Source organism: Mytilus galloprovincialis, chromosome 13 (assembly GCF_965363235.1).
Source record: "Mytilus galloprovincialis chromosome 13, xbMytGall1.hap1.1, whole genome shotgun sequence".
Classification (NCBI taxonomy): Eukaryota; Metazoa; Mollusca; class Bivalvia; order Mytilida; family Mytilidae; genus Mytilus; species Mytilus galloprovincialis.
This window is the reverse complement of record NC_134850.1, coordinates 63,219,783-63,240,601: the sequence shown is the minus strand read 5'-3', so window position 1 is coordinate 63,240,601 and position 20,819 is coordinate 63,219,783. Positions and strand designations below refer to the sequence as shown.

Below are 20,819 nucleotides of genomic sequence, written 5' to 3'. Positions count from 1 at the left end.
AAATTAATTCAATTTTCAACGACTCATAGCAAGCATAGTAAAATCATCATTTTGGCAAAATATAAGAAAATGCTGTCTCAAAAAGTATATACTTATGATCTACTTTAATTCATTCAGAATCTTCTCAAATATCATAAAAAGTTCTTTAACTCGTTTATGTATAATTCAAAATAAAACAATTGTCTTCTATGCAGTGATGTACACATATTTTTGTATATAAACTTAACTCTTAACAAATCATATCAACATATCTTCTTCATTTCACTTCTTACATTTTATATGTTCCAGGCAAAACAGAATACAGAGAGTATTACGATTCGAATTCAGATAAGCAAGGTAAATAAAGGCAACAGTAGGATACCGCTGTTAAATACTAGTATTATGCATTATGACAACATCGACTGGTGTACTTGATGACAAGCCTAGTATTAGTTCTTAAGAACACATTTTCAATCATTCTTTTTATAAATATATCAACAGAACAGACTCAATAAGAAATGTAGTTTTAAGCTAAACTTCAATATCACAATTAGTGTTAATTGACGGACATATACGACGCTCTGTTACTATCATTTTTTTTAATAAATTCAATGTAAATTTGTCATCACTCGAGCTCCTAGGCGGCAAAATTGATAAAATTGAGAATGAATATTAGGAATATGTCAAAAAATCAATAATAAAAGCAGAACATAGCCGAAACCCACAAATGGGTATCCAACGCAGCGAGAAAATTCCGCAGTGGAGGTGTGTTTCAGATTGCACATATATGAAAACGTGTAATAGTTCAGTACTTGTTTGAGCTTTGATTAATCGTAGATACATGTAACAATGGTTTCATGATAAAGCGAAATGTCATTGTAATCATTTATTTTATGGTTATTGGTTATGTTTGATCATATGACCTCAACATATCTTAATTGATAGGTAAGAGTCGTAAGCGTTTATACTAAACAGATTTTATTGACAGTGGTGTACCCTATTATCTTAAAAACCGCAGGAACAGATTGGTGATAGGAACTTTTATTTTCAGTGTTTTTTTGTGTTTGATTATCTCATACCATTTTAATTGTAGGATCGACTCAGTTTCCTTGTACATTTCCGTGTCCATGGAGGGGCAAAAGATTTGAACTTTACCGCTTTGGTAACTCGTCATCCTACGCTAATTGGACTTTCGATGCAGACGGGAAATCGTCGACTTTCGACGTAACCACATTTCAATGTCATCAAATAATGGGACGGTTTCTGGTTCTGAGGTATGTTAAATTTGTGTAAATAAACAACAGACGAATCCCTACAGAATATTTTTTTAATTTAAAAAAATTACCTATCACTTAACAGAGACCACCTATATAGATATCATGATTAAAAAGAAAGCATTAAGGTTGCGCGGTAACAATTCCCCGACCATAGGCATAATATTAGCAACTTACCTTGAATCAACTGTCATATTTCTGACTTGATACTGACGTGTTTGAGGAAACCTGGTCTGATCCTAGCTTAATTTTATTATATTAAAACAATTAAATTTTAGTCTACAAAACCTTGTATTCATTTCAATCGTTTTAACGTCTAAAACTAAACTATGTTAATTTAACAAACAGTTCAATGATAATTGCGAATAAAATTTTACAATGTTGACATATTAGGTGTTTTAGAAGGTGAGTGAAGGTACAAATCATAAAAAAGTTAAACATGCAGTTTAATGTGCAAATAAAGTAACGAAAATAATATACCTGCGAGGAAAACACTTTTTACTGTCGCACAGTCATGGAATTTTATTTTTGAAGAAAGGTTGCCAAACACATCTGTTATCTTGTTCAATACTAGTATTTATACATTGTATTTTGTAATGTTTTAGGGTTCCAGATTACGAGGCTTTCTTTTGTCTAACTATTTCTTATAATTCCAATGATAGTCCAGTCAAGTTCTTCCTATTTGATGGTGGTGAGTTTTATATCATACAATAGAAAAACAAAGTATATGGGGTATCCATTCATAACACAAAACGGAATAAACAAAACTCTCACTCCATTTCCACAGCCTCTAGCATCGGTTTCTGTGGATTTCTTTGTAATATGATTTATATAGACTTTGTAATATGTATCACTACCAAAATGGACCTTAACTTCATTATTGAAAAGTTAACTATGATTCGTTCACCCGATGTGACCATTTCACATGCTAATAATTATTGGCTGTATAAAAATCATTTTGCATGTCATTGAAATACGTTTTTCGTCATTAATGCACATAATTTATGAATGAAATAAAATAAACATCAGAACAAGCACATCTGTTAAAATTCTAAGTCATTCATTCCTCGCTGGACTTATATAATGTCTCATTATTAACAGTCAACTTTATGAATTTTTGTCAAAGAAAAAGGCTGCATAACATCCTTAGTATAAACTGTTTGTCTTTAAAAACAATAATACAACCATATTATTGGTCCATTTATATACATCCGTTGACATGACCCTTTATTTGATTTTTTTGCGCATGTTCAGAGCATGTTTATCAATCTAAAGACAACAATGTCAACATTGAAGTGATTGAAGCCAGGTAACAAAAAGGACGAACCTTTATCTCACAAAATCATGATTCTTAATGTACAGAATTACATATTTTTGTGAATGACGTTAAATATAGCAGACATTGCATAATTTTCAAAAGAAATACTTTAGGTGATTTTCCGTTTAAGTATGAACCACTTTCAGGGTGATATCAAGTCACGTGTCTTTTCTAAGGTTTACAAGATGGCGTTTATTATCACAGACAGGCACGAAATGCTATAATGTTATCACGATTACATTCACTGTTTCTTATTTCCTTAAATCGTTCAAAATAATCTTTTTGGTTGTAACTAATTTGCAAGATTATGATCATTAATAGTTATCAAAAGTACCAGGATTATAATTTTATACGCCAAACGCGCGTTTCGTCTACATAAGACTCATCAGTGACGCTCAGATCAAAATAGTAAAAAGCCAAACAAATACAAAGTTAAAGAGCATTGAGGACCCAAAATTCCAAAAAGTTGTGCCAAATACGGCTAAGGTAATCTACTCCTGGGGTAAGAAAATCCTTAGTTTTTCGAATAATTCAAAGTTTTGTAAACAGAAAATTTATAAAAATGACCATATAATTGATATTCATGTCAACACCGAAGTGCTGACTACTGGGCTGGTGATACCCTCGGGGACGAAACGTCCACCAGCAGTGGCATCGACCCAGTGGTGTAAATAGTTATCAAAAGTACCAGGATTATAATTTTATACGCCAGACGCGCGTTTCGTCTACATAAGACTCATCAGTGACGCTCAGATCAAAATAGTTAAAAAGTCAAACAAATACAAAGTTGAAGATCATTGAGGACCCAAAATTCCAAAAAGTTGTGCCAAATACGGCTAAGGTAATCTACTCCTGGGGTAAGAAAATCCTTAGTTTTTCGAATAATTCAAAGTTTTGTAAACAGAAAATTTATAAAAATTACCATATAATTGATATTCATGTCAACACCGAAGTGCTGAATACTGGGCTGGTGATACCCTCGGGGACATTAAACCTGGTTAACAATGATTTTGCTTAATGTCAAAATTTGTAAAATGGTCTACGTAATGTGCTTATCATTTCAATCGGACTATAGCTTCCAATATAGAAAAATAAAAGCATAATGTTCTCTAATGTTTAATCATGATTATCATATGAAAGAACCTAAGAGAGATTTTGATTTTCCTGACACAAACATGAAGTTTCTAGTCAAATGGCTTGATGAAGCAATACTTTATCAACAATACTCATCGTTTGTGCTAGCTAGATAAGGATTCTATTTCTTATTCGTATGAACACAAAAAAACTTTTATTTAGTTGCACATACCTAGATATGGATGTACGTTATTGAATCACCTATAAGTAAAGTTATAGATTTTAAGTTCTTGAACACACATGTAATTTTTTCATTCCTCTTATATTTTGCAGAGGTTAGGACGATTGCAAACAAAACGGATGCATTCCAAGATATATGTGAAATATGCGGAACTCCTGATTTTAAGATACTAGTGATAGGTAAGAACAGCATCATACTATTCCACACGAAACTGGTTTTCTATGGTGAAGACAATTCTTTAAAAGTGCAAGTAAACATCAGATCAACATATTGTATTCAAAAGTATATTCCATTAAAAATGCATTTAAGTTTGCCTCATATCTTGTCTTCCATCTAGAAATTGACATTGAGGGTTGTTTGAAAACAAATTTAACGACTAAAGAGATGATTTCAGCTTCCCAATTGTGAACTTTACATTTGTAATTATAAGTAGCTACATTTGAGCAGCGCCGGCACAGAGATACGATATTCCCGGGCTTGTATTTCCTATCATGATTTCCTTGATAGAGGGATGCTGCTCACAAGAAAGCCATTAAACCAAGAGTCCCTTATGGTGAAGTCGAAATCAACCCTTCGTAAATTTTACAGACGCCATCTCGAGTTGCTTTACCGTTATGAAATAACCGTTTCACAGATGATATCGGATGTGTTCTTTATGTCGTAACTACAAACAAAAGCCATACCACAAAGTCAGCAATTAAAGGCTCATAAATGACAAATGTCATCAATTCAAACGAGAAAACAAAAGACCTGATTTATGTTCAAAAGAGGGAATAAGAAACAAATGTGTAACAACGCAACTAAGGAAAACTAATGGATTATAGGTTCCTGACTTTAGACAAGCACGCACACAATGTGGCGGGGTTAAACATGTAACTGGACGCCAAACCATTCCCTGATATGAAACATTGGTATGATTGTACAAAATAAACAATAAATTATAAATAATATATATATATAACTATTTATAAAACAAAAAAATACTATAGGTCAAAGAACGGTCTGGAACACAAAGTCTTGGTTCACACCGAAGAGTAAGCTATAAAGGGCCCCTTTTGACATATTTGAGAAGTTCAGATATATGATTGATAAAATTTAAGTGCGTTATTCGAAAAAGTTTAACGTTTTCTTTTTCAAGAAAATGTGAAGATTTTGCAACTTTAAACTGTATGTCAAGTAATGTCTTTTGGGTTCAATGGATATGGCCTGAAATCGTATATTAGAAACGAACTGCACATTAAATATACAAATGTTAACTCATTTTGAATCTTTCAGACGCCGGCTATCCACGTGAGTAGATATGGATGGTTTTTAGAATAAGATATATTTTTGAATAAGTACTATAATTGTTCGTTCTAACATGAAGTTCTTCAATCGCTTTGAGTACACACGTGTGGTAAAATATGAATATATATTGCCTGTGCTGTTCCGATTTCACCCACGCCATATGTTTTACGATGACGTAAGAAATTAAGCATTTTACCGGAAAATACACGCTTGTTAATCCGAAAATCATCACAACAAGGAAACGCAAACAAACGATGCTAAAATGTGATATTAGCCAATTTTTAATATACATTTAAGGTTTAAAATCTTTTAAATTCATCCAAAACTATCTAAATATGTTATTGTAAATAGTTTGAGCATTTTACTCATTTCATTTGCTCCGTTCTTTAACGCCAATTTAAAAGTGCGTTTATTAAGGGTAACGGCAAATAGAGTGCTTCGATTTGTCCCCTTAGAATCGAAATAATTCATGGGGGCTATCAATCAGGGTAAAATATTTTGCACAAAGGGCCAACCCGTGGTAAAATCACTATATATTCAGGCCCCATGAATTATTTCTAAATTGATGCATGCTTTTAATAATATGATTACCAAATATTTTATTATTAGTAGTAGTATATCTAGCATGTTTCGATTTATGCTTGGCGTATATTTGATTCATAGAATTCAGTTCAATGTACGTTTCATTAGAATTGCCAACTTATTATTATCAAGTAAAAAAAAAGAAAGAGTTTGCTCAAGAAAAATAATTATATATCAAAATAACAAATACATTTTGCAGGTCCTGTATACGAAGAATTTGAATGCAATTCACCACCTCAATGTGGATGCTGTCACAACTGCACACTTTGTTCTGTATGTGATACAATAGGGTCAATTCCACAGGCATGTCCAGGTACTACAACACATCAATATCATAAGCGGCAGTCTGTTACATTTTCTAGACGAAAGTCCTACCCGTCTTCAAGGCGAGGGGCTAAGAAGTTTTCTAGACGAGATTATTACCGTTTACAATGGCTACATGCTTAACAATTATCCTAGGCGACAGTATTAATTACATCTATAACATTTTTTTGTAATAAATTGTCCTTAAAATATTGTTTGAATTGCTATTTTATTGGCATATTTCGACGACAGACTTTCGACTTTTATTCATGTCTTAATATCGTCTCATAATTATTAAATTTGATATGTGAATATTGTGGATTCAATTATTTTCGTAGGTACCTTTTTTCGTGGATTCAAGAATACTTGTTCGCGAATATTTGCTTTCGTGGTTTTGCTAAAGTTTACATACAAGTCTGTTGAAAATTTGATATTCGATAATCCTTTGATTTCGTGGTTTACCTGCATATTACACATAACAGAAACAAACACCTACCACTCATAACAGAACCAAATGTCTATCACTCATGACAGAACCAAACAGCTATCACTCATAACAGAACCAAATGTCTATCACTCATAACAGAACCAAACAGCTATAACTAATAGAATAACCAAATATATATCACTCATAACAGAACCAAACAGCTATCACTCATAACAGAACCAAACAGCTATCACTCATTACAGAACCAAACGGCTATCACTCATACCAGAACCAAACAGCTATCACTTATAACAGAACCAAACAGCTACTACTCATAACAGAACCAAATGTCTATCACTCATAAAAGAAACAAACAGCTACCAATCATAACAGAACCAAATGTCTATCACTCATAACAGAACCAAAAAGCTTTCCCTCATTACAGAACCAAACAGCTATCTCATAACAGAACCAAACAGCTATCACTCATTACAGAACCAAACAGCTACCACTCATAACAGAACCAAATGTCTATCACTCATAACAGAACCCAACAGCTATCACTCATAACAGAACCAAACAGCTATCACTCATAACAGAACCAAACAGCTATAACTAATAGAATAACCAAATATATATCACTCATAACAGAACCAAACAGCTATCACTCATAACAGAACCAAACAGCTACCACTCATAACAGAACCAAACAGCTATTACACATAACAGAAACAAGCAGCTACCACTCATAAAAGAATCAAATGTATATCACTCATAACAGAACAAAAAAGCTATCACTCATAACAGAAACAAACAGCTATCACTCATAACAGAACCAAACAGCTATCACTCATAACTGTACAAAACATCTATCACTAATAGCAGAACCAAATATCTATCACTCATAACAGAACCCAACAGCTATCACTCATAACAGAACCAAATATCTATCACTCATAACAGAACCAAACAGCTATCACTCATTACAGAAACAAACAGCTAACACTCATAACAGAACCAAATGTCTATCACTGATAACAGAACCAAACAGCTATCACTCATAACAGAACCAAATGTCTATCACTCATAACAGAACCAAACAGCTATAACTAATAGAATAACCAAATATATATCACTCATAACAGAACCAAACAGCTATCACTCATAACAGAACCAAACAGCTATCACTCATTACAGAACCAAACGGCTATCACTCATACCAGAACCAAACAGCTATCACTTATAACAGAACCAAACAGCTACTACTCATAACAGAACCAAATGTCTATCACTCATAAAAGAAACAAACAGCTACCAATCATAACAGAACCAAATGTCTATCACTCATAACAGAACCAAAAAGCTTTCCCTCATTACAGAACCAAACAGCTATCTCATAACAGAACCAAACAGCTATCACTCATTACAGAACCAAACAGCTACCACTCATAACAGAACCAAATGTCTATCACTCATAACAGAACCCAACAGCTATCACTCATAACAGAACCAAACAGCTATCACTCATAACAGAACCAAACAGCTATAACTAATAGAATAACCAAATATATATCACTCATAACAGAACCAAACAGCTATCACTCATAACAGAACCAAACAGCTACCACTCATAACAGAACCAAACAGCTATTACACATAACAGAAACAAGCAGCTACCACTCATAAAAGAATCAAATGTATATCACTCATAACAGAACAAAAAAGCTATCACTCATAACAGAAACAAACAGCTATCACTCATAACAGAACCAAACAGCTATCACTCATAACTGTACAAAACATCTATCACTAATAGCAGAACCAAATATCTATCACTCATAACAGAACCCAACAGCTATCACTCATAACAGAACCAAATATCTATCACTCATAACAGAACCAAACAGCTATCACTCATTAAAGAACCAAACAGCTATCACTCATAACAGAACCAAATATCTATCACTCATAACAGAACCAAACAGCTATCGCTCATTATAGACCGTAACAGCTACCACTCATAACAGAACCAAACAGCTATCTCTCCTTACAGAACCAAACACATATCTCTCATTACAGATACAAACAGGTATCTCTCATTACAGAACCAAACAGCTATCTCTCATTACAGAAACAAACAGCTATCTCTCATTACAGAAACAAACAGCTATCTCTCATTACAGAACCAAACAGCTATCTCTCATTACGGAACCAAACAGCTATCACTCATATCAGAACCAAACAGCTACTACTCATAACAGAACCAATTGTCTATCACTCATAACAGAAACAAACAGCTACCACTCATAACAGAACCAAATGTCTATCACTCATAACAGAACCAAACAGCTATCACTCATAACAGAACCAAAAAGCTATCCCTCATTACAGAACCAAACAGCTATTTTATAACAGAACCAAACAGCTACCACTCATAACAGAATCAAACAGCTTCCACTCATAACAGAACCAAACAGCTACCACTCATAACAGAACCAAACAGCTATTACACATAACAAAAACAAACAGCTACCACTCATAACAGAACCAAATGTATATCACTCATAACAGAACCAAACAGCTATCACTCATAACAGAAACAAACAGCAATCACTCATAACAGAACCAAACACCTATCATAATAACTGAACCTAACACCTATCACTAATAGCAGACCCAAATATATATCACTCATAACAGAACCAAACAGCTATCACTCATAACAGAACCAAACAGCTATCGCTCATAACAGAACCAAATATCTATCACTCATAACAGAACCAAACAGCTATCGCTCATCACAGACCCAAACAGATACCACTCATAACAGAACCAAACAGCTATCTCTCATTACAGAACCAAACACCTATCTCTCATTACAGATACAAACAGGTATCTCTCATTACAGAACCAAACAGTTATCTCTCATTATAGAAACAAACAGCTATCTCTCATTACAGAACCAAACAGCTATCTCTCATTACAGAAACAAACAGCTATCTCTCATTACAGAAACAACCAGCTATCTCTCATTACAGAACCAAACAGCTATCTCTCATTACGGAACCAAACAGCTATCACTCATATCAGAACCAAACAGCTACTACTCATAACAGAACCAATTGTCTATCACTCATAACAGAAACAAACAGCTACCACTCATAACAGAACCAAATGTCTATCACTCATAACAGAACCAAACAGCTATCACTCATAACAGAACCAAAAAGCTATCCCTCATTACAGAACCAAACAGCTATTTTATAACAGAACCAAACAGCTACCACTCATAACAGAATCAAACAGCTTCCACTCATAACAGAACCAAACAGCTACCACTCATAACAGAACCAAACAGCTATTACACATAACAAAAACAAACAGCTATCACTCATAACAGAACCAAATGTATATCACTCATAACAGAACCAAACAGCTATCACTCATAACAGAAACAAACAGCAATCACTCATAACAGAACCAAACACCTATCATAATAACTGAACCTAACACCTATCACTAATAGCAGACCCAAATATATATCACTCATAACAGAACCCAACAGCTATCACTCATAACAGAACCAAATATCTATCACTCATAACAGAACCAAACAGCTATCACTCATAACAGAACCAAACAGCTATCGCTCATAACAGAACCAAATATCTATCACTCATAACAGAACCAAACAGCTATCGCTCATCACAGACCCAAACAGATACCACTCATAACAGAACCAAACAGCTATATCTCATTACAGAACCAAACACCTATCTCTCATTACAGATACAAACAGGTATCTCTCATTACAGAACCAAACAGCTATCTCTCATTATAGAAACAAACAGCTATCTCTCATTACAGAACCAAACAGCTATCTCTCATTACAGAACCAAACAGCTATCTCTCATTACAGAACCAAACAGCTATCACTCATTACAGAACCAAACAGCTATCACTCATATCAGAACCAAACAGCTACTACTCATAACATAACCAAATGTCTATCACTCATAACAGAAACAAACAGCTACCACTCATAACAGAACCAAATGTCTATCACTCATAACAGAACCAAACAGCTATGACTCATAACAGAACCAAACAGCTATCGCTCATTATAGACCGTAACAGCTACCACTCATAACAGAACCAAACAGCTATCTCTCCTTACAGAACCAAACACATATCTCTCATTACAGATACAAACAGGTATCTCTCATTACAGAACCAAACAGCTATCTCTCATTACAGAAACAAACAGCTATCTCTCATTACAGAAACAAACAGCTATCTCTCATTACAGAACCAAACAGCTATCTCTCATTACGGAACCAAACAGCTATCACTCATATCAGAACCAAACAGCTACTACTCATAACAGAACCAATTGTCTATCACTCATAACAGAAACAAACAGCTACCACTCATAACAGAACCAAATGTCTATCACTCATAACAGAACCAAACAGCTATCACTCATAACAGAACCAAAAAGCTATCCCTCATTACAGAACCAAACAGCTATTTTATAACAGAACCAAACAGCTACCACTCATAACAGAATCAAACAGCTTCCACTCATAACAGAACCAAACAGCTACCACTCATAACAGAACCAAACAGCTATTACACATAACAAAAACAAACAGCTACCACTCATAACAGAACCAAATGTATATCACTCATAACAGAACCAAACAGCTATCACTCATAACAGAAACAAACAGCAATCACTCATAACAGAACCAAACACCTATCATAATAACTGAACCTAACACCTATCACTAATAGCAGACCCAAATATATATCACTCATAACAGAACCAAACAGCTATCACTCATAACAGAACCAAACAGCTATCGCTCATAACAGAACCAAATATCTATCACTCATAACAGAACCAAACAGCTATCGCTCATCACAGACCCAAACAGATACCACTCATAACAGAACCAAACAGCTATCTCTCATTACAGAACCAAACACCTATCTCTCATTACAGATACAAACAGGTATCTCTCATTACAGAACCAAACAGTTATCTCTCATTATAGAAACAAACAGCTATCTCTCATTACAGAACCAAACAGCTATCTCTCATTACAGAAACAAACAGCTATCTCTCATTACAGAAACAACCAGCTATCTCTCATTACAGAACCAAACAGCTATCTCTCATTACGGAACCAAACAGCTATCACTCATATCAGAACCAAACAGCTACTACTCATAACAGAACCAATTGTCTATCACTCATAACAGAAACAAACAGCTACCACTCATAACAGAACCAAATGTCTATCACTCATAACAGAACCAAACAGCTATCACTCATAACAGAACCAAAAAGCTATCCCTCATTACAGAACCAAACAGCTATTTTATAACAGAACCAAACAGCTACCACTCATAACAGAATCAAACAGCTTCCACTCATAACAGAACCAAACAGCTACCACTCATAACAGAACCAAACAGCTATTACACATAACAAAAACAAACAGCTATCACTCATAACAGAACCAAATGTATATCACTCATAACAGAACCAAACAGCTATCACTCATAACAGAAACAAACAGCAATCACTCATAACAGAACCAAACACCTATCATAATAACTGAACCTAACACCTATCACTAATAGCAGACCCAAATATATATCACTCATAACAGAACCCAACAGCTATCACTCATAACAGAACCAAATATCTATCACTCATAACAGAACCAAACAGCTATCACTCATAACAGAACCAAACAGCTATCGCTCATAACAGAACCAAATATCTATCACTCATAACAGAACCAAACAGCTATCGCTCATCACAGACCCAAACAGATACCACTCATAACAGAACCAAACAGCTATATCTCATTACAGAACCAAACACCTATCTCTCATTACAGATACAAACAGGTATCTCTCATTACAGAACCAAACAGCTATCTCTCATTATAGAAACAAACAGCTATCTCTCATTACAGAACCAAACAGCTATCTCTCATTACAGAACCAAACAGCTATCTCTCATTACAGAACCAAACAGCTATCACTCATTACAGAACCAAACAGCTATCACTCATATCAGAACCAAACAGCTACTACTCATAACATAACCAAATGTCTATCACTCATAACAGAAACAAACAGCTACCACTCATAACAGAACCAAATGTCTATCACTCATAACAGAACCAAACAGCTATGACTCATAACAGAACCAAAAAGTTATCCCTCATTACAGAACCAAACAGCTATCTTATAACAGAACCAAACAGATATCACTCATAACAGAACCAAACAGCTACCACTCATAACAGAACCAAATGTTTATCACTCATATAGGAACCAAACAGCTATCACTCATAACAGAACCAAACAGCTATCACTCATAACAAAACCAAACAGCTATCACTCATAACAGAACCAAACAGCTATTACTAAAAGCACAACTAAATATATATCACTCATAACAGAACCAAACAGCTATCACTCATAACAGAATCAAACAGCTACCACTCATAACAGAACCAAACAGCTATTACACATAACAGAAACAAACAGCTACCACTCATAACAGAACCAAAAAGATATCCCTCATAACAGAAACAAACAGCTACCACTCATAACAGAACCAAATGTCTATCACTCATAACAGAACCCAACAGCTATCACTTATAACAGAACCAAACAGCTATCACTCATAACAGAACCAAACAGCTATCACTCATAACAGAACCAAACAGCTATAACTAATAGAATAACCAACTATATATCACTCATAACAGAACCAAACAGCTATCACTCATAACAGAACCAAACAGCTACCACTCATAACAGAACCAAACAGCTATTACACATAACAGAAACAAACAGCTACCACTCATAAAAGAATCAAATGTATATCACTCATAACAGAACAAAAAAGCTATCACTCATAACAGAAACAAACAGCTATCACTCATAACAGAACCAAACAGCTATCACTCATAACTGTACAAAACATCTATCACTAATAGCAGAACCAAATATCTATCACTCATAACAGAACCCAACAGCAATCACTCATAACAGAACCAAACAGCTATCAATCATTAAAGAACCAAACAGCTATCACTCATAACAGAACCAAATATCTATCACTCATAACAGAACCAAACAGCTATCGCTCATTATAGACCCAAACAGCTACCACTCATAACAGAACCAAACAGCTATCTCTCCTTACAGAACCAAACACATATCTCTCATTACAGATACAAACAGGTATCTCTCATTACAGAACCAAACAGCTATCTCTCATTACAGAAACAAACAGCTATCTCTCATTACAGAACCAAACAGCTATCTCTCATTACAGAACCAAACAGCTATCTCTCATTACGGAACCAAACAGCTATCACTCATATCAGAACCAAACAGCTACTACTCATAACAGAACCAATTGTCTATCACTCATAACAGAAACAAACAGCTACCACTCATAACAGAACCAAATGTCTATCACTCATAACAGAACCAAACAGCTATCACTCATAACAGAACCAAAAAGCTATCCCTCATTACAGAACCAAACAGCTATCTTATAACAGAACCAAACAGCTACCACTCATAACAGAATCAAACAGCTACCACTCATAACAGAACCAAACAGCTACCACTCATAACAGAACCAAACAGCTATTACACATAACAAAAACAAACAGCTACCACTCATAACAGAACCAAATGTATATCACTCATAACAGAACCAAACAGCTATCACTCATAACAGAAACAAACAGCAATCACTCATAACAGAACCAAACACCTATCATAATAACTGAACCTAACACCTATCACTAATAGCAGACCCAAATATCTATCACTCATAACAGAACCCAACAGCTATCACTCATAACAGAACCAAATATCTATCACTCATAACAGAACCAAACAGCTATCACTCATAACAGAACCAAATATCTATCACTCATAACAGAACCAAACAGCTATCGCTCATTACAGACCCAAACAGCTACCACTCATAACAGAACCAAACAGCTATCTCTCATTACAGAACCAAACACCTATCTCTCATTACAGATACAAACAGGTATCTCTCATTACAGAACCAAACAGCTATCTCTCATTATAGAAACAAACAGCTATCTCTCATTACAGAACCAAACAGCTATCTCTCATTACAGAACCAAACAGCTATCTCTCATTACAGAACCAAACAGCTATCACTCATTACAGAACCAAACAGCTATCACTCATATCAGAACCAAACAGCTACTACTCATAACATAACCAAATGTCTATCACTCATAACAGAAACAAACAGCTACCATTCATAACAGAACCAAATGTCTATCACTCATAACAGAACCAAACAGCTATGACTCATAACAGAACCAAAAAGTTATCCCGCATTACAGAACCAAACAGCTATCTTATAACAGAACCAAACAGATATCACTCATAACAGAACCAAACAGCTACCACTCATAACAGAACCAAATGTTTATCACTCATATAGGAACCAAACAGCTATCACTCATGACAGAACCAAACAGCTATCACTCATAACAGAACCAAACAGCTATTACTAAAAGCATAACTAAATATATATCACTCATAACAGAACCAAACAGCTATCACTCATAACAGAATCAAACAACTACCACTCATAACAGAACCAAACAGCTATTACACATAACAGAAACAAACAGCTACCACTCATAACAAAACCAAAAAGATATCCCTCATAACAGAAACAAACAGCTATTACTCATAACAGAACCAAACAGCCATCACTCATAACTGAACCAAACACCTATCACTAATAGCAGAACAAAACAGCTATCTCTCATTACAGAACCAAACAGCTATCTCTCATTACAGAACCAAACGGCTACCTCTCATTACAGAACCAAACAACTATCTCTCATTACAGAACCAAACAGCTATCTCTCATTACAGAACCAAACAGCTATCTCTCATTACAGAACCAAACAGCTATCTCTCATTACAGAAGCAAACAGATATCTCTCATTACAGAAGCAAACAGCTATCTCTCATTACAGAAGCAAACAGCTATCTCTCTTTACAGAACAAAACAGCTATCTCTCATTACAGAACCAAACAGCTATCTCTCATTATAGAAACAAACAGCTACCACTCATTACAGAACCAAACAGCTATCTCTCATTACAAAAACAAACAGCTATCACTCATTACAGAAACAAACAGCTACCACTCATTACAGAAACAAACAGCTAGTACAAATAACAGAACCAAACAGCTGTCTCTCATTACAGAACCAAACAGCTATCTCTCATTACAGAACCAAACAGCTACCTCTCATTACAGAACCAAACAGCTATCTCTCATTACAGAACCAAACAGCTATCTCTCATTACAAAACCAAACAGTTATCACTCATTACAGAACCAAGCAGCTACCAGTCATTACAGAAACAATAAACAGCTATCACACATAACAGAACCAAACAGCTATCTCTCATTACAGAACCAAACAGCTATCTCTCATTACAGAACCAAGCAGCTATCACTCATTACAGAAACAAACAGCTACCACTCATTACAGAAACAAAGAGCTAGTACAAATAACAGAACCAAACAGCTATCTCTCATTACTGAACCAAACAGCTACCTCTCATTGCAGAACCAAACAGCTATCTCTCATTACAGAACCAAACAGCTATCTCTCATTACAGAACCGAACAGCTATCTCTCATTACAAAAAACAAACAGTTATCACTCATTACAGAACCAAGCAGCTACCACACATTACAAAAACAAACAGCTATCACACATAACAGAACCAAACAGCTATCTCTCATTACAGAACCAAACAGCTATCTCTCATTACAGAACCAAACCGCTATCACTCATTACAGAAACAAACAGCTACCACTCATTACAGAAACAAACAGCTTGTACAAATAACAGAACCAAACAGCTATCTCTCAATACAGAATCAAACAGCTATCTCTCATTACAGAAGCAAACAGCTATCTCTCATTACAGAACCAAACAGCTATCTCTCATTATAGAAACAAACAGCTACCACTCATTACAGAACCAAACAGCTATCTCTCATTACAAAAACAAACAGCTATTACACATAACAGAACCAAACAGCCATCACTCATAACTGAACCAAACACCTATCACTAATAGCAGAACGAAAAATCTATCACTCATAACAGAACCCAACAGCTATCACTCATAACAGAACCAAATATCTATCACTCATAACAGAACCAAACAGCTATCACTCATAACAGAACCAAACAGCTATCACTCATAACAGAACCAAATAACTATCACTCATAACGGAACCAAACAGCTATCGCTCATAACAGAACCAAACAGCTATCACTCATAACAGAACCAAACAGCTATCTCTCATTACAGAACCAAACACTTATCTCTCATTACAGATACAAACAGGTTTCTCTCATTACAGAACCAAACAGCTATCTCTCATTACAGAACCAAACAGCTATCTCTCATTACAGAACCAAACAGCTATCTCTCATTACAGAACAAAACAGCTATCTCTCATTACAGAACCATACAGCTATCTCTCATTATAGAAACAAACAGCTACAACTCATTACAGAACCAAACAGATATCTCTCATTACAAAAACAAACAGCTATCTCTCATTACAGAACCAAACAGCTATCTCTCATTACAGAAGCAAACATCTATCTCTCATTACAGAACAAAACAGCTGGGACAATACCCCTAATGCGCCTTGAAATGAGGAACACAAAAGTCACGTGTAAACAAAAAATCTCTGTGTAGTGATATTTGACACATTTCTATGATAAACAAATAACTGAGCTGAACCATTAGTGTTAATTTAGAAAATAAGGGAACACAGAATAAATGTGTAAAAACCATGGAGCTATGAAATGTGTTCAAAGTATTAAAATTTCAAAGAACTTATTGTGTTAAAATTGGGATTTTTTACCATGAGGAGCGACATCGCAAAAGGATACTCGGGGTTTGCTAAATTACGGAAAAATGAATCACACTTCGTACCCTGAAAATTCAACCACATATGTAAAAATGTCTCAGCTTCGAAACAAGCCATCATACATATACAAGTTTACGATATGGGCTGAGCAACAGAAGAAAACGTTACCATTACGGCCTATGGAATAACAATTGCGCATATTGCCCCATCTTGTGAGAAAGGATCCAGAGATGTCTTAAGCTAATTTCACCTTGTACACCACAGAAAATTGTTAAAATGATGGTTTTTAGTTTTTTATTTATACCTAGTTATCATAAATGATTTCAGAGAAATATTATTGATAAAGAACAGCAAAAATTCAATAAAATTTTCACTTTTAAATGCATTACTGGCACGGGGCTGAACACTTTTTTTTAGGCACAGTCATAACTTTGTTTACCCCCGAGAGATCCGAAATGAATTGTTTATTCAATTGAAAAAGGCTAGAAAAAACTTACATGTAATATAGATAAATTGTAAGTAAACATGACACAATATAGTCTTTGTTATGCAATTATCACTCTGGTCTACAGGAATAGCTTATAATCAAGGGAGATAACACACTTCACACGAGTAAAGTGAGATACATCATACATGTGCTTTTATCCAATGATTTGACCCTGGTCAGTAGATATCATATGCAAATAAACAGAAAAAAAACATGTACATGTATTAAGAAAATCACGAATTACTATTGTTGCACACGAGCAAAACACAAGATATTGTCATTTCTCAGTGAAAAAGGGGGAGGGTCAAACCTTCTTGAACACAATATTGCTATTCAACTACATGTATTAAGCTAGTTAGCTACTACTCATTGCTTCTAATATAAACAGTTTAAATGAAGGTGGCTAAGCCACAAGGGAGAAGCATTTTTCTTTCTTTGTGATAAAATTTTCAAGAATTAGATTTTTCTCTCTCAATAATACTTATGTATTTAAATTAAATGATAACACAGTTTGAGTTATTTTTTTTGTCTTATTTCAGTTCCAGACATATCATTACTTTTAAATATGAGATGACAAACTAAAGGTTTTAAAAAGTCCTGAATAACTGGTAAGCATTTTGATTTATTAGGTAAGCTCTAAATTATTTATTTATGGTATTTGTGCAAATGAAATAACAGTCGGTATGTTAAAAATATGCTTATATGAAAACTGTTGCTATGGTCTTGCTATTAAATGAAAAGGCTTGGTTACTGGTCTTTTCGACTCAACATTTCGATTTAAATCTTGCGTCAACTGATTCTCATGTAACACTGCAAACTCTATTTAGCACTATTTTGATCTGTCATTATTTAATGACGCCATAATACGTGTGATGTCACAATGTTTCCTTTAATACCTCATGTGGATTTCTCACTGATAAAGGGTTTTCACTGAAATACATGTAAAAACCTTTTCTTCTCAAATAGAATTATGTGAATGGACAAGTTTTGAAAATTTGCACTTCATTGCACTCTAATTACATGATAAGAATGACTTTCCCAGTAGTTTTGAGGGGTTTCCACAGTATTATATACCAGATGTCCACTAGTAAGTATAGTTATTTTGCTGGGTTTTTTTTTTATGAAATCTACATTTTTGCATAATTTCTCTGTCAAAATGCACTTTAAGACACAAGAAAATGTTATAGAATGCTTTAATAGGGTCTGTGTATTGTTATTTAAGGTTATCATCAGAAGTTTTGTCCTTGTTTTGACTAGTAAAGGTATACTGGAAGAAATTAATTATACATGCACGTTGTATTAAAAATAAATGAATATAGCGATAAAAGTGTCATTGCCATATAGTGCTGAAATGACTTTATTTTTTTTCAGAAATGGACAAAAATACACAGATTTATTCAGAATGTCATACCGATGAAGATCACCTAAAAATATTTGGAAAAATCAGAACTATGGATTTCAATATGGGACAATACCCCATAATGCGCCTTGAAATGAGGAACACAAAAGTCACGTGTAAACAAAAAATCTCTGTGTAGTGATATTTGACACATTTCTATGATAAACAAATAACTGAGCTGAACCATTAGTGTTTATTTAGAAAATAAGGGAACACAGAATAAATGTGTAAAAACCATGGAGCTATGAAATGTGTTCAAAGTATTAAAATTTCAAAGAACTTATTGTGTTAAAATTGGGATTTTTTACCATGAGGAGCGACACCGCAAAATGATACTCGGGGTTTACTAAATTACTGAAAAATGAATCACACTTCGTACCCCGAAAATTTAACCACATATGTAAAAATGTCTCAGCTTCGAAACAAGCCATCATACATATACAAGTTTACGATATGGGCTGAGCAACAGAAGAAAACGTTACCATTACGGCCTATGGAATAACAATTGCGCATATTGCCCCAGCTATCTCTCATTACAGAACCATACAGCTATCTCTCATTATAGAAACAAACAGCTACAACTCATTACAGAACCAAACAGATATCTCTCATTACAAAAACAAACAGCTACCACTCATTACAGAAACAAACATCTATTACACATAACAGAACCAAACAGCCTTCTCTCATTACAGAATCAAACAGCTATCTCTCATTACAGAACCAAACAGCTATCTCTCATTACAGAAGCAAACAGCTATCTCTCATTACAGAACAAAACAGCTATCTCTCATTACAGAACCAAACAGCTATCTCTCATTATAGAAACAAACAGCTACCACTCTTTACAGAACCAAACAGCTATCTCTCATTACAAAAACAAACAGCTATTACACATAACAGAACCTAACAGCCATCACTCATAACTGAACCAAACACCTATCACTAATAGCAGAACCAAACATCTATCACTCATAACAGAACCCAACAGCTATCACTCATAACAGAACCAAATATCTATCACTCATAACAGAACCAAACAGCTATCACTCATAACAGAACCAAACAGATATCACTCATAACAGAACCAAATAACTATCACTCATAAGAGAACCAAACAGCTATCTCTCATTACAGAACCAAACAGCTATCTCTCATTACAGAAGCAAAAAGCTATCTCTCATTACAGAACAAAACAGCTATCTCTCATTACAGAACCAAACAGCTATCTCTCATTATAGAAACAAACAGCTACCACTCATTACAGAACCAAACAGCTATCTCTCATTACAAAAACAAACAGCTATTACACATAACAGAACCTAACAGCCATCACTCATAACTGAACCAAACACCTATCACTAATAGCAGAACCAAAAATCTATCACTCATAACAGAACCCAACAGCTATCACTCATAACAGAACCAAATATCTATCACT

The 20,819-nt window shown here is 34.6% G+C and overlaps 1 long non-coding RNA gene across 1 annotated transcript; it reads left to right on the top strand.

Annotated features, from left to right (window-relative positions):
* The first annotated feature begins 17,250 nt into the window (after positions 1–17,250).
* LOC143057009 (uncharacterized) lies at positions 17,251–19,661 on the top strand. Its single transcript, XR_012972595.1, has 3 exons — positions 17,251–17,774; positions 18,519–18,587; positions 19,351–19,661. It is a non-coding gene; the product is annotated as an uncharacterized LOC143057009 (long non-coding RNA).
* The last annotated feature ends 1,158 nt before the right edge of the window (positions 19,662–20,819 follow it).